The following is a 16,504-nucleotide window of genomic DNA, read 5'->3' as shown; positions in this document are numbered from 1 at the left end:
TATGAACAGACAGTTTTAAAAGAAGAAATCAAAAATATCAGTAGTTACATGAAAAACTTCTTTAAATTTCCACTGGTTAGAGAAGAGCAAATTAAAACAACTCTGGGATACTACCTGTCACTGTTTAGAAATAACAAATGCCATTTGGGTTAAGGGTAATTAAATATGTTAAAAAGCTGTCAGTGAAATTATAAACTAGTCTAAGCCTTTTATATCCCAAAGAGATATAAAATTCTGTCCCAGAAATACCATTATTGGGTCTTTACCTCCAAAGAGGTTTCTTTTTAAAAAAGGAAAAGCACCTATATGTACAAAAGCATTTATACTTGTTCTTTTGTAGTGGCAAAGAATAGTAAATTGAGCAGCAACTCATCAATTATGTAATGGCTGAACATGATGTGGCATATGATTGTGTTGGGTTCCAATGTGTTATAAGTAATGGGGAATAAAGAATGGTTTCAGAAAAAATTGGAAAGACCTATATTAACTAAAACAACACAAAATGAGAAGAACTACCAGATCATTGTGCATGGTAGTATCAATGTTGTAATGATGATCAACAGTGAAAGACTTGGCTGCTCTGATCAGTACAATCATCCAAGATAGTTCTAATTGATTGAAAAAAAATGCTTTCCACCTCCATAGTGAGAAATGATGAACTCTGAGTGAAAAATGAAGGTATAAGTTTCTTGATTTATATTTTGCTTTCTTTCCTTTTGCAATAAGGCTAATATGAAAAGGATCTCATATTAAAATTGATTATAATTTATTTTGCCTTCTCATTGAGCAAGAGAGTAGTGAAAGGGAGGGAAATAATTAGGAACTAATTTTTTTTAAAAAGAAAATTCTGAAAATATATTATTTCATATATATATATATATGCAATGAGGAGTCACCAAAGACAAAAGAAACAGAAGAGGAATATAATGTGGCCAAAAGACTATTTGGCAACTATCTGAAAGATAGTGTAAATAGGGGAGAGAATACAAACAGGAAATTCTTGGAGAGATTATGAAAAGAATAAGCAAGAACAGATGAGTGTTTAACTTAGGACTGTTATAATGGAAGTAAAAAGGCTGGAGCAGACTTGACGATATATTGTAGAAGTGGAATCAACAGAATATGGCACCTGATGAGAGGTAAATGATTAGGAAGAGGGAAGAAGAGAAAAAAATGAAGGCAAAGTTGTCAGATTTGGGGGAGTTGAGAGAATCAGAGAAGTTAAAGTAAAACCCAGGATTTGTGATGGGAGAGATAAAAAGTTCAATTTTAAATTTGAGTTTGCAGTGTCAGGGAGACAAGCAGGTATCGACACCTGAGATCTAACCTAGAGATTCATGTTTTAAAAGAAAGAAGAAAATTTGATCATCATTTATCTATAAAGCTATCTGATGATTCATGATATAATAGGATATGTTCATATATATATATATACATATGTATATATATATATAGAGAGATAGATATATGGATATTATATCATATATATGTGTGTATATATAAACATATTAATATCCTATATTATATATATACATTTTGATTATATGCATTAATGTGTGTACTTAAAATAATTTTATGTTATTTGTTTTTATTTAAAAATGAATGTTTCAATATAATTGAGCCTACTTATGTAGGTATATTTACTAATATCATGGAAACAAATAAGAGAAAGAAAATATAAAGATTTGTTTTGGAATGGGGAGAGAGAAGGCATGAAAAAATTTCCTCTCTGATATGCCCTAACAGATGTGAAAACATCTGGTAGAGTAATAATGCATTGTATTACTGCTCCTCCACTGAAGGCATTTTCAGGCACATACAGAGGATATTATTACTTCCAAACAGTAGGTTTTCTACTTCTCACAGAGAACTCAGTAAACAAGTGGAAACTATAACCAACTTACTAGAGTAAGGATGGAAATTAAGACTCAAATCATAAAAGGCCATTGTCAAGCTCTGAATCAAAGTATCTGAAGAGGGATCTTAAGTATGAATCTAGCCCATCCCCTCAGTATATATTTAGGAAAATTGAAATTCAAATAAAACTATTTTTGATCATGGTCAAACATTTAATAAAATTTGGAGGTGAGATCTGAATTCACATTCTCTGGCTCAAAATCCAGAGCCGTTTTCACCAAAAGAATAAAGAATTTGGCTCAAATTATTACCATTTCAGGTAGGACTAACCTTTATGGAAAAATTGGCAAAGGACATGGACAATTAACCATATAATTGTCAGATAAGAATTCAGTACTCAGATGAGAATATATGTCTTAGATGAGTCAGAAATACATGATAAATAGAACTATATATAGAATGATTTTATGCATGTGTGTCTATATACATATATATATATACACATATACATGTGTAATGTATATACATATAGACACACACTCATACATATATGTGTGTTGGGGTTTGTAAGAAAGGAAGGAAAAAACATAAAAAATTACATAATTCTACTATGTATTAAAATGAATCTGGCATATACCAGATATACAGTTTCATGAGTACCATCTTTTTTGTTAAAATATGCTATGGAAATACTTAATTCAATTCATAAATTAAAAATAAAATATATAACAAATTTTAAAGATACATAAATAGTAATAGCTTCAGGAAATGATCTGAGTAATTTGCTATTGTTGTATCTCCAAAGTCTAATGTAATGCTTACAAACAATATATGCCAGGTAGGCCTTTGTAATAAATGGTTTTTGAATTTTAGTTCTATAGATAAAAACTTTAGATCTGAAAGAGAATCGAGAAACAAAAGGATCACAGAATTAAATAGGGAAGAGGTTTTCACTGTAATCTCATCTCCTTGAGGAGACTGAGGCATCTGCTAATTAATATGCCCAAATTCACACAGGTGGCAAAAAATAGAAGTGGTATTTAATTACAGAATGAGCAAACATAGCCAAACTGTTTTCTTCATTGCCAATAATACGTCACTCTTATCATCATCATTGTTAATATAATATTTCCCCAAGTTATCCTTTTTTCTCAATTTCCCCAATATTATGATGGGTACCACTATGATTCCAGTTACTCAGGAGCTCCAAACCTCTTGACCATCTCCAACTTTTCCTGACCTCTTATCTCTAACCATTTGCAAATTCTGTTAGTTTTAAATCCAAATCTCTCCTTTCAGATCCCTTTTTTCCATTCACACAGCTTAGTTACCAGGGACACATTCCATCTTATAAAGATGATTTCAATGACCTCCTAATCAGTGGCCTTTCCTCAAAGTTCTCCACTCACCAATCTATCCATTATTCAGCTCCCAAAGTGTATGGTTGAAATCATACCTCTGTTCATTAAACTCCTGTGGATCCCTGTTGACTTTAAGATCAAATATATCAATTCCATCTTATCTTTTTAAATTTTGTTTCTGTGGAATCTTTTCAATATATTATTTTACATATGTATATTGCCATTTACAAATACATGAGTGAGTGTGTGGAGAGGGGGTACATTCCCAGATCACCTAAGAATAGAGAATGGCACCCTGCTTTCTGTCTTCCTCTACCACATCAGTGGGATTGCTCTTTGAACAGCTGTGTAGCTGGAACTGAGTCTTTAAAACTGCCACACTGGGACAGTCTCTCCCTCTCCCCATGCAGCCTTTCCTGTAGCATCCAGAGGATGAACATCCCACAGTTTACTCTTAATGCAGGAGACATAAACGAAACTGGCAGGAGGGAACATTTCCCTTCCCCTCTTTGTTTTCCCCCATAGTTCCAAGAAGCAGGCAGGAGATCTTTGTTTCATTTGTCTTCAGTTTCAAATTAAGGCAGCAATGCTCATAGGATCTGGGATTTTGACCCAAAATGACTATGGAGCCAGGATTTCAAGGGGGATATTTTAGAAAGCAGGGAAATTTGGGGAAGGTAGAATACCTGGGATTGAACTTAGAACTTCAGGCCATGTTCTAAGGGAAAGGAATTAAGCAATGGACCAAATCCATTCCTTTTCCCCAAAGGTTAAGGTTTTATGGGGAAAAGGGGTGAAGCTCCAAGAGTTTGACAGCAATTTTGTATATTTGTATATTTAAGATAAGTATTCTGTTGTTAAAGCCCTTATACTAGAGGAGAAACTATGGGTAGAGACAGGAGTCATTGGCAGAGATCCTAGATCCCACCAAACCTCTTTAAGATTAACAGAAAGGTAGCACAGTGGGAGCCAAGACAGCAATAAATGTGTGTACGTACATACACATAAGAATTGTATGCTAAACATGATTTTTTTTTAATTAATGATAGTTGTAGTATTTGTGTAGCATCTTAGCACCTAGAAAGTGCTTCCCAAATATCTTGTTTGATCCTTACAATGACCCAGGGGAAGTAGATGATATTATTACTTCTATTTTGCACATGAGGAAACTGAGGTCCTGTTCCTAATTTTCTATCTAAACTTGAAAACCACATCCCTTCACTCTGTACATTTCTCTTCTTCCTCCCAGATTTTCAACAACTTTTTTAGATTTGTCTTCCTGCTTCAGAATATAAACTCTCTGCAAGCAAGGCCTATCTTTATCATTGCCTGTTTCAACAGGGCTTGGAACAAAGCAAATGCTTACAAAATCCTTCCTTCCTTCTTTCTTTCTTTGAAAGTACTTACAAAATTCTTCCTTCCTTCCCTCTGCCTCCTTTCTTACCTCCTTTTCTTATTTCATTTTTTCCTTCCTCCCTCATTCCTTCCCCTTTTGTTACTTCTCTCTCCCTTTTCCCTTCTTTCTTTCCTTTCTTTCTTCCTTCCTCACTTCCTTTCTTCCAAATTCATTCTCTCTTTCTCATCCTCCTTCATCCTTTCCTTCTTCCTTCTTTTCTTCCTGCTTTCCTTCCTCACTTCATTCCTTCCTCCTTCATTACTTCTCTTTTTTCTCCTTCCCTTCTTTTTTCCTTTCTCCCACCCTTACTACCTCCTTCCCTCCCCTCTCTTTCTTGCTTTCCCTTCATTTTCCCCTACATTCCTTCCATGAAAATACCCTTACTTTTGGAATATATACAATAAAAATAATCCTATTGAGGACAAGAAAGAAAAACAGCCTGAAATTACATCTCAGTTTCTCTCAATTCAAAAAAAAATCACTGAATCATTGAAATGTGCTGTAATCTTTTCATAGAAAATTAGCAGATCAGGTAAGAAAAAATCCTCCATCCAATCAGTGTTGAACACAGTAGATTCTGGAGAGCTGCCAAGGTGTTTGGTGTGGGCAGATCTCTCCTCCTTAATTTGCCACAGAGCACATGAGTAACCTGCCCTTCGTCTTCTTGGCACCAGGACTGTGGCTTAATTCCTCAGTGTTTACCTGAGCTCATGCATTTTATTTGCAAGATATATTTCTAAACCCAGGAAGAGACATAAGTGCTGGCCATTACCAAAAATATATAAAGCACACATTGGCTGAATATATATTTTAAATGTAACATTTAGACTTTTCATACATTAGTAGTAGCAATGTGATGACAAATGGGAAAAATGGTATAAGTAAATGTATGTTTCTTTTCAGTCTTTGTTTATGTCTCTGCTTTATGTCTTTCTGTTTCTCTGCTCTCTGACCCTTTCTTTTTTTTCTATCTTTGTTCTTTATCTCTCCCCCCTCATCCTGTAAATTTTATTTCATTGGGGAATAGTAGAATAATAATAATAAAACTAGATAGTACAAAGGAAAGATAGGTACAATGGTACAATGGTCTCAAATCAAGAAGATTCTTCTTCCTGGGTTCCAATCTAGCCTCAAACACTTAACTGTGTGACCCTGGGTTACTCAGTTAACCTTGTGTGCTTCAGTTTCTTCATCGTTAAAATAAGTTGGAAAAAGACATGGGAAAGCATTTAAGTTCTTTGCCCAAAAAACTCCAAGTGGGGTCACGAAGAATCAGAAGTGACAAAAATTACTGAACCACAAACAGCAATAAAATAGAGCAATACCTGGGTTTAGAGGCATTAGTCTTGGGTTTGAGGCTGGTTCTCAAGATTTTGTGAGCTATGTGACCTTGGTAAAAATGCCTGCCCTATTTAATTCATTCTAATAAACATTTATTAAATACTTGGGATACAATTAATTAAAAACATATCTCCTACCCTCAAAGAGTTTACAGTATAAAGAGGGAGACAACCTATAAAAGGAGGCAAGAAGACTGTGAAGAGATATATGGTTCCCTGGAATTGAAACCAGATAGGACAGGGGATGCAAAATGGAGTAATGCATCACTATTTGGGAATCAGTTTCCTCATCTACAAAATGACAAGGCTCAGATTGAATTAGATGTAGTTCCTTGCAATTTCATGAAATAACAGGACATCTTCTAGTCTATTCCCCTCCTTTTACAGATAAGGAAATTGAGATGGAAAGGGTGATAACAAATATTGGACAACATACCATATTAGGATTATTGACTTATAGGTCATAGGACCTTCATCTTCAAGGACTGAATAGATGTCACATTAAAGAAGATTTAAAGCAAGATCATTTCACATGTCTCTTCTAATTATAAATCCTGTGAAATTTTGTGTATAATTTTAATTTCTTATATATTGTGACATCCCATGATTACTGGAATCTGATTTCACTTTACTATAATGGACAATATATCCCTGTTGTTTTTATTGCTTAAATTTTTTTGTTTGTTTTTAGATAAGATAAGAAGTTTCCTTTCTAACATTCTAATTTGATGGCTATTTGTGGAGAAACTGCCTTCCTGATGGCTTATGCTCATAGCATGAACAAAAGCTCCAAAAGCTTATAAGATCCTAGAATGAGAGTTGGAATGGATCTTAAAGGCCTCCTCGTTCAAATCCTTCATTCTACAAATTAGAAAACTGAAACAAAGTAAGTCCAAGTAATTTCATTAAGATCACACCAGTAGTAAGTCTCAATAATTTCATTAAGATCACACCAGTAGTAATGGTAAGACTCAAACTCAGCATCTCTGACTCCAAAGCTGGCAAAACTTCAAGTTTAGATTGGCCGGTGAGCTATGAAGTGGTTATTTGAGGAAAAGGCTCAAAAAATTTGGAGAAACTCATCACTCTACTTAATTAGTGAGGCATAAATCTTTCCCTCATAGCAACTTTGGAAGTCCTACCAACCTAAATCACTGAGGAGATGGGATGTTCCCTAAAGAAGAGGGTATCACAGAGAGGAAATCAGAGATTTTGGAAGTATTAGAGTACTTGAACCTTTGATATCTGAAATGTCTAACTTTCCTCAGTACTTAAGTTATCCCTTTCTGACATTTACATATAAACAAATTTTTGCATAGAGCAATCATCTTAGTGATTGAGTAAAGGTAGTGGAGAGGGGGCATTCTATTTATTGACAGCAGGAGTTGACTTCATTATAGTTAAAGTACTCAGATAAACTAGGTAGCTGATCTGAGCTTCAATTATCTTCAATTAGTCCTTATCTGTAATTCCCCATAGCACCTTGCTCCATTTCCCATCTGTTGAACTAATTACAAAAGTTTAGCTAAAGCAGCATCCTCATTTGTCCCTGATGTAGCTCAAAAGTTATCGATTTATTCTTCATTGACAGCTCAAAATAGTCAAGTCTATACATTATTTCTAAACACACTGAAGAAAATTTCCCACAGGCTTTTCTTGGCCTCTTATCCAAAGTATCCTTGCAAATATATATGTATTTTTAATTCCCAAATCAAGCCTACAAATTTTGAAATAAAATATGCAAGCTTGAATCACTCATATTTAAAGAATAAAAAATACTGAAAATGCTAAATATTAAGAAATATAAGCTATTCCCTTGGACATACCACTTGATGGCATTTAAGAAATTATACAATTCATTTTCTTGAGATGATTAATGTGCAGGAGATGAAGCCATCCTGATGGAGACTGCATGAGAGAAAGGATAAATGAAACCAAGCATTTTAAGGAATACTACATGGTGCTCGCTTCGGCAGCACATATACTAAAATTGGAACGATACAGAGAAGATTAGCATGGCCCCTGCGCAAGGATGACACGCAAATTCGTGAAGCATTCCATATTTTTTAAAAGGTTGGAACAGAGCCTATTATGCTTCAGGTAAAGCCAAAAAAGCAGGGGTAGCTATCCTTATCTCAGATCAAGCAAAAGCAGAAGTAGATCTCGTTAAAAAAGATAAGGAAGGAAACTATATCCTGCTGAAAGGTAGCATAAATAATGAAGCCATATCAATACTAAACATATTTGCCCAACTGTAAAGTGGGTATAGCATCTAACTTTCTAAAGGAAAAGTTAAGAGAACTGCAAGAAGAAATAGACAGTAAAACTATAATAGTGGGAGATCTCAACCTTGCACTCTCAGATTTAGACAAATCAAACCACAAAACAAACAAGAAAGAAATTAAAAAAGTAAATAGAACATTAGAAAAACTAGGTATGATAGACCTTTGGAGAAAACTGAATGGCAATAGAAAGGAATATACTTTCTTCTCAGCAGTTCATGGATCCTATACAAAAATAGACCATATATTAGGACATAAAGATCTCAAAATTAAATGTAGGAAGGCAGAAATAATAAATGCCTTCTTCTCAGATCACAATGCAATAAAAGCTACATTCAGTAAAAAGTTAGGGGTAAATAGACCAAAAAGTAATTGGAAACTGAATAATCTCATCTTAAAGAATGACTGGGTGAAAGAGCAAATTATAGAAACAATTAACAATTTCACCCAAGATAATGACAATGATGAGACATCATACCAAAATCTTTGGGATGCAGCTAAAGCAGTAATAAGGGGAAATTTTATATCCTTAGAGGCTTATTTGAAGAAAATAGAGAAAGAGAAGATTAACGAATTGGGCTTACAACTTAAAAGGCTAGAAAAAGACCAAATTATAAACCCCCAACCAAAAATTAAACTTGAAATACAAAAATTAAAAGGAGAAATCAATAATATTGAAAGTAAAAAAACTATTGAATTAATAAATAAAACCAAGAGTTGGTTTTATGAAAAAGCCAATAAAATAGATAAACCTTTGGTAAATTTGATCAAAAAAAAGAAAGAGGAAAATCAAATTGATAGTCTTACAAATGAAAAGGGGGATCTTTCCACCAATGAAGAGGAAATTAGAGAAATAATAAGGAGTTACTTTGCCCAACTTTATGCCAATAAATTTGATAACTTAAGTGAAATGGATGACTTCCTCCAAAAATATAGGCTCCCTAGATTAACAGAGGAGGAGATAAATTGCTTAAATAGTCCCATTTCAGAAAAAGAAATAGAACAAGCTATTAATCAACTCCCCAGAAAAAAATCCCCAGGGCCAGATGAATTCACATGTGAATTCTACCAAACATTTAAAGAACAATTAGCCCCAATGTTATATAAATTATTTGAAAAAATTGGGGATGAAGGAGTCCTACCAAATTCCTTTTATGACACAGACATGGTACTGATACCTAAACCAGGTAGATCGAAAACTGAGAAAGAAAATTATAGACCAATCTCCTTAATGAATATTGATGCTAAAATCTTAAATAAGATATTAGCAAAAAGACTTCAGAAAATCATCTCCAAGATAATACACTATGATCAAGTAGGATTTATTCCAGGAATGCAGGGCTGGTTTAATATTAGGAAAACTATTAATATAATTGACCATATTAATAATCAAATTAATAAGAACCATATGATTATATCAATAGATGCAGAAAAAGCATTTGACAAAATCCAACATCCATTCCTACTAAAAATTCTTGAGAATATAGGAATAAATGGACTATTCCTTAGAATAATCAGGAGCATATATTTAAGACTTTCAGTAAGCATAATATGCAATAGAAATAAACTGCAACCTTTCCCAGTAAGATCAGGAGTGAAACAAGGTTGCCCACTATCACCATTACTATCCAATATAGTACTAGAAACGCTAGCCTTGGCAATAAGAGCCGAGAAAGAGATTCAAGGAATTAGAGTAGGAAATGAGGAAATTAAACTATCACTTTTTGCAGATGACATGATGGTATACTTAGAGAACCCCAAAGACTCTGCTAAAAAGCTACTAGAAATAATTCAAAATTTCAGCAAAGTGGCAGGATACAAAATAAATCCACATAAATCCTCGGCATTTTTATATATCACTAACAAAATGCAACAGCAAGAGATACAAAGAGAAATTCCATTCCAAACAAATGTTGAGAGTATAAAGTATTTGGGAATCCATCTACCAAAGAAAAGTCAGGAATTATATGAGAAAAATTACAAAACACTTGCCACAAAAATAAAATCAGATTTAAATAATTGGAAAGACATTCAGTGCTCTTGGATAGGCCGAGCGAATATAATACAGATGACAATACTCCCCAAACTAATCTATTTATTTAGTGCTATACCAATCAGACTCCCAAGAAACTATTTCAATGACCTAGAAAAAATAACAACAAAATTCATATGGAAGAATAAAAGGTCGAGAATTGCAAGGGAACTAATGAAAAAAAACTCAGAGGAAGGTGGTCTAAGTGTACCTGATCTAAAGCTATATTATATAGCAGCAGTCACCAAAACCATTTGGTATTGGCTAAGAAATAGACCGGTAGATCAGTGGAACAGATTAGATACAAAGGACAAAAAAGGGTACATCTATAGCAATCTAATCTTTGACAAACCCAAAGATTCCAACATTAGGGATAAAAATTCATTATTTGGAAAAAACTGTTGGGAAAACTGGAAATTAGTATGGCAGAAATTAGATATGGATCCACACTTAACACCATATACCAAGATAAGATCAAAATGGATCCATGATTTAGGCATAAAGAGGGAGATAATAAATAGATTAGAGGAACAGAGGATAATCTACCTCTCAGACTTGTGGAGGAGGAAGGAATTTATGACCAGAGGAGAACTAGAGATCATTATTGATCACAAAATAGAAGATTTTGATTACATCAAACTAAAAAGTTTCTGTACAAATAATACTAATGCAAACAAGATTAGAAGGGAAGTAACAAATTGGGAAAATATTTTTAAAAACAAAGGTTATGACAAAGGTCTCATTTCCAAAATATATAGAGAACTGACCCTAATTTATAAGAAACCGAACCATTCTCCAATTGATAAATGGTCAAAGGATATGAACAGACAATTCTCAGAGGAAGAAATTGAAACTATATCCACTCACATGAAAGAGTGTTCCAAATCACTATTGATCAGAGAAATGCAAATTAAGACAACTCTGAGATACCACTACACACCTGTCAGATTGGCTAAGATGACAGGAACAAATAATGATGAATGTTGGAGGGGATGTGGGGAAACTGGGACACTAATACATTGCTGGTGGAGTTGCGAAAGAATCCAGCCATTCTGGAGAGCAATCTGGAATTATGCCCAAAAAGTTATCAAACTGTGCATACCCTTTGACCCAGCAGCGCTACTACTAGGCTTATATCCCAAAGAAATACTAAAGAGCGGAAAGAGACATATATGTGCCAAAATGTTTGTGGCAGCTCTTTTTGTAGTAGCTAGAAACTGGAAGATGAATGGATGTCTATCAGTTGGAGAATGGTTGGGTAAATTATGGTATATGAAGGTTATGGAATATTATTGCTCTGTAAGAAATGACCAGCAGGAGGAATACAGAGAGGCCTGGAGAGACTTAAATCAACTGATGCTGAGTGAAATGAGCAGAACCAGAAGATCACTGTACACTTCAACAGAAATACTGTATGAGAATGTATTCTGATGGAAGTGGAAATCTTCAACATAAAGAAAAACCAACTCACTTCCAGTTGATCAATGATGGACAGAGGTAGCTATACCCAGAGAAGAAACACTGGGAAGTGAATGTAAATTGTTAGCACTAATATCTGTCTGCCCAGGTTGCATGTACCTTCGGAATCTAATGTTTACTGTGCAACAAGAAACTGATATTCACACACATGTATTGTATCTAGACTATATTGTAACACATGTAAAATGTATGGGATTGCCTGTCATCGGGGGGAGGGAATAGAGGGAGGGGGGATAATTTGGAAAAATGAATACAAGGGATAATATTATAAAAAAATATATATATAATAAAAATTATTAAGTAAAAAAAAAAGCAATATAAATGATAGCTATTAAGATCATAGAAATGATTAAAAGGCCAGCTAGTCCAACTCTCTGATTTTATAGCTACAGAAACTGAGGCTAAGGGAGATAATGTAATTTGCTAAAGATGCTACAATTACATAGTAACAGAATCAGAATTTAAACAATTACTATTCCTCCAAATCCAGTGTTCTTTCCATGGTACTGTTTCAATAAACACAAAATGTATTTCTCTATAATAAAAAAAAAAAAGGAATACTACATGGAGGAAGAATTAAGTGTATCTATTTGTCTGCAATCAATCAATCAATCATAGTCCACTTATTAAGTGATTATTATGTGTGGAGTAGGAATGGAAGATACTAAGTGTTAAATGAAACCATTCCTGCAAAGGGGCAATGAATACACATTGCAAAGTATTTGCTTTGAAGTAGATATATGGAAGATTTTCCTAACAACTGCAGTTATTATGAAGTAGGATGGTCTCCTTTGGAAGGTAATAGATTCCCCTTTTCTGAAGGTCTTTAAAGAGATAAATACCTACTTTTTTTTTTTTTAAGCTATGCCATGGGCAGGATTCTTAGGCACATGTTAGACTAGATAACATGGAATCTTGTTTTCTTCTGACATTTTATGGTTGAAATATTCTCCTGGGGTGGAGCCAAGATGGCATAGAGGAAACATCTTTTTCTGAGCTCTTCCGATGATACTCACACTAATAGCAAACCCAGCCTCTGAATGAGTTTTGGAGTAACAGAACCCATGAATATTGAGAACATAACGAATCACCAGCAGAAGATAATTTCAAAGATCTGCAGGAAAGGTTTGTTTCAATCAGGCACAGAGGAGGGTGGGCCAAGCACTAGCAGGCTGAGCACAGATGCTGAGTGCCAGCAGAGCACAATCCCAGGGCAATGTGGGCTCCATGTGCAGGAGAATCCATCATGAGGAATCTATAGCAGTGTTGGCTACTCTGACTTGGTTGCAAGCCAATAGATCAGCAGACTAGTTATAAGAAATCCAACACAAATAAAAAAGACAAATAATGAACCCCGAAATGCCAGAATTTCACTGGACCTGGCCATACCCATCCAGCATTAGAAGTTAGTCAGCACAGCCATTGTCCCTTGTAGAGGAAGCTTGGACAATCTCCCCCTTACTCTAAAAGCAGACCTCCCTCAACTTTTTAAAAATATGAGCAAAAAAAAAAAAGAAAAAAGAAAAAAAATTCTGACTAAGACAGTTTATTATGGTGAAAGAGAACAGATTTCAAACCCTGAGGTTACTAAAAACAGATCATCTCTACATGAAGCCCCAAAGGGTGATAAAAATTGGTCCCTATCTCACAAGGCTCTCTTGGAAGAATTCAAAAAAGATCTTAAAAGAGAGCTAGAAGAAAAATGCGGGAAGAAAATGGGAACTTAGCAAGAGGGTTTGGAAAAGGAAATACAGAAATTATCTGAAGAAAAGTCCTTACAAAATGGATATAGTGAAATGGAAAAAGCATATAACTCCTTACAAAATAGATTTGGCAAAATGGAAAAAGAAAAATCCCTTAAAAATGGAATCTGTGAAATGGAAAAAGGAAACAATTCCCTGAAAAATGGAATTTGTGAAATGGAAAAAGAAAATAACTCCTTAAAAATAGAATTTGTGAAATGGGGGAAAAAATCTTTGAAATAACTCATTTAAAAATTCAATTGGCCAAATGCAAAAAAAAAAAAAAAAAAAAAAGGTAATTGAATAAAATAATTCACTAAAAATCAGAATGGAACAACTAGAAATGAAGAATGAGATATCAATAACCAGTCAAGCAAAACTTAAAAAAAAATGAAAAAAAAAAAAAGAAAATGTAAAATACCTACTTGGAAAAACAACTGACCTGGAAAATAGATGTAGGAGAGAGAATTTTAGGATTACTGGACTTCCTCAAGACCATGATGAAAAAAGAACCTAGACATTGTCTTTTAGGAAATCATCAAAGAAAACTGCCCTGATATCCTAAAATCAGAAGGTAAAATAGCCATTAAAAGAATTAACTAATTACTTTCTGAAAGAGACCCCAAAATGAAAACTCCAAGGAATATCATGGCTAAATTTCTGAACTATCAGACTGAGGAAACCATATTGTCAGCAGCCAGAAAGAAACAATTCAAATATCAAGGAGCCACAATAAGGATTACCCAGGACCTAGAAGCTTCCTCCTTAAAGGATTGAAGGGCCTGGAATCTAATATTCTGAAAGGCAAAGGAATTTGGTATTCAGTCACAAATAAACTACTTAACTAAACTGAGCATTTTCTTTCCAGAAAGAAGGTGAACATTAAATTATAAAGGTGAATTTCATTTATTTTTTTAATGAAAAAAAAACAGAGCTGAACAAAAAATTTGACCTGCAAATAAAAAACTCAAGAGAAGCATTTAAAGGTAAAAAGAAAATAACTCGAGAACTATTATCTCTCTTGTGGGTATACATAGAGAGTACAGATATAATTTGATTTTACTGTATATATATATATATATATATATACATATATATAAACTAGAGGTAGAAAGGGAATTGTACTGGAAAAAGGGGAAAATACAGGGAAAATTAGAGAAATTAGATATTCTGAAGAGGAACAGAAAACCTATTATAATTGAGGAAAAGTAGGAAGCGGGATTAAAATTGTGTGAATCTCACTCTCATCTGATTTGTCTCAAAGAGAGAATATTAGGCATATTTGGTTTCACAGAGAAGCATTTTATAGGGAACTTGGAGGGTAAAGGGAAAAAGAAAGGGGGAGACTAATAGAATGGAAAACAGAAATAGTAAGGAAAAGGTATAAGAAAGGGGGAGAGGCTATCAATGTGAAGAACTACATGAGGCAAGCAATGGTCAGAAGCAAAATACTGGGGAGGACTGAAAGGGGGAAAGGAAAAATAAAAGCACAATTTGGTGTAAATAAGATGGCAGGAAATACAGAATTAATAGTTTTAACTGTGAAAGTGAATGGAGTGAACACTCCCATGAAATGGAAGCAGATAGCAGACTGGATTAAAAGCCAGAATACTACAATATGTTGTTTACAAGAAACATATTTAAAGCAGAATGATGCATACAGAGTAAAGGTAAAAGCTGGAGCAGAATCTATTATGCTTCAGGTGAAGTAAAAAAAGCAGATCCTGATCTCAGATCAAGCAAAAGTAAAAATAGATCTAATTAAAATAGATAAGAAAGGGTACCATAGATGATGAAGCAATATCAATACTAAATGCATATGCACTAAGTGGTTTAGCATCTAAATTCCTAAAGGAAAAATTAAGAGAACTGCTAAAAGAAATAGTTAGCAAAACTATAGTAGGGGATCTCAAACTTGCTCTTTCAGAACTAGAAAAATCAAAGCACAAAATAAATAAGAAAGAAGTTAAGGAGGTAAAGAGAATATTAGAAAAGTTAGGTATGATAGATCTTTAGAGAAAATTGAATAGAGAATGAAAGAAATATACTTTTTTTTTCTGGGTAGTACATGGAACCTATACAAAAACTGACCATATATTAGGGCTTAAAGACTGCAAAATCCAATGCAGAAAGGCAGAAATAATAAATGCATTTTTTCAAATCACAAAGCAATAAAAATTACATCCAATAAAAGCCCAGGGGAAAGAGACCAAAAAGTAATTGGAAATAAATACTCTAATCCTAAAGAATGAATATGTAAAACAGCAAATCATAGACACAATTAATAATTTCATCCAAGAGAATGACAATAATAAGACAATATACCAAAATTTGTGGGATTCAGCCAAAGTGGTAAAAAGGGGAAATATTATAACTCTAGATGCTTACTTTCATAAAATAAAGAGATCAATGAATTAGGCTGACAACTAAAAAAGCTAGAAAAAGAATAAAGTAAAAGCTTCCAATTAAATACCAAACTTGAAATTCTAAAAACAAAGGGGATATCAATAAAATTGAAAGAAAAAATAATTAATATGTTTAGTTAATTTGATTAGAAAAAGAAAAGAGGAAAATCAAATTGTTAGTCTAAAAAAAAAAAAAGATCTTTCCACCAATGAAGAAGAAATTAAAGCAATGATTAGGAGTTCTTTTACCCAACTTTATGTCAATAAATTTATAAAACACTTTTGACACAAATAAAAATCACATTTAAACAATTGGTAAAATATCAAGTGCTCTTGTATAGGCCGAGCAAATGTACTCTTGGATAGGCTGAGCAAATATAATAAAAATGACAATACTCTTCTTATTTACCGTATCAAATCAAACTCCCAAGAAATTATTTTACAGATCTGGAAAAATAATAACAAAATTAATCTGGGAGAACAAAAAGTCAAGAATTTCAAGAAAATTAATAAAAAGTACAAATGAAGGTGGTCTAGTTGTACCAGCTCCCTAAATGTATATTATAAAGCAGTTGTCATCTAAACCATTTAGTACTGGCTAAGAAATAGT

General features: G+C 33.5%; 1 protein-coding gene and 1 non-coding gene across 3 annotated transcripts in view; one reads left to right on the top strand and one right to left on the bottom strand.

Annotated features, from left to right (window-relative positions):
* Positions 1-16,504, bottom strand: part of CTNNA3 (catenin alpha 3) — a 2,038,107-nt gene that overhangs the window by 847,923 nt on the left and 1,173,680 nt on the right. The window lies entirely within an intron of this gene.
* LOC141559315 (U6 spliceosomal RNA) lies at positions 7,915-8,021 on the top strand. The gene has a single exon (XR_012487363.1). It is a non-coding gene; the product is annotated as a U6 spliceosomal RNA (small nuclear RNA).

Source organism: Sminthopsis crassicaudata, chromosome 2 (genome assembly GCF_048593235.1).
Source record: "Sminthopsis crassicaudata isolate SCR6 chromosome 2, ASM4859323v1, whole genome shotgun sequence".
Lineage (NCBI taxonomy): Eukaryota > Metazoa > Chordata > Mammalia > Dasyuromorphia > Dasyuridae > Sminthopsis > Sminthopsis crassicaudata.
The sequence above is the reverse complement of the archived record's forward strand: the minus strand, read 5'-3'. Positions and strand labels throughout refer to the sequence as shown.